A 680-nucleotide genomic window follows, 5' to 3' on the forward strand; every position below is an offset into this window, starting at 1 on the left:
GAAATCATTCGATGATCTACGACGATCTATGCGGAGATAATACTAGCTTTCCCCCCTGGTTCTCTATTAGGTTCAACGGCGCGAAGGCAGACGCGCCGAGAAACGCGACGATGAATAATACATTCCGCTCCGCGGCCTGAAGAACGTTCCTCCAATTGAATTGGAACGGCAATCGATCGCTACTGAGAATTAGAAGAGGCTGCGAGAAATTCTGTTCAAGGATGCCAACCAGATCTCTGGATTATTCGGTGTCTTTTTGTACAATCTTGATAAATTTTCCATATATCGTATTATATGATTTGACCAAAATATATTAAATTTCTTAAATTTCATGAGAATTTTTTATAAATTTGAAAATTTGAAAATTTATCGATGGATGAAAGTGAGAATTTAGAATATTAAAATGTTGTAATCTTAGATATGTGTAAAAATTCGAAATTCGAATTAAGAAATGTGAAATCTAAGATTTGAAAATTGAAAAAATTGGAAATTCCAAGAATTTTAAAAATTTGATAAATTAAAAATTGTAAAACCTGAAATTAAAAAATTCAGAATTTTTAAAAGAAGAATGACCTTTTAATTTATGATTTTCTGTTTTGATTATTATATAAGAAATTAAAAAAAAAAAAAAAATAAGATAATCTGATTAAAAATCAAAAACTTACGATATTTGAAAAAAA

The sequence above is a fragment of the Apis dorsata genome, unplaced genomic scaffold (genome assembly GCF_000469605.1).
Source record: "Apis dorsata unplaced genomic scaffold, Apis dorsata 1.3 scaffold_1026, whole genome shotgun sequence".
NCBI classification, from domain to species: domain Eukaryota; kingdom Metazoa; phylum Arthropoda; class Insecta; order Hymenoptera; family Apidae; genus Apis; species Apis dorsata.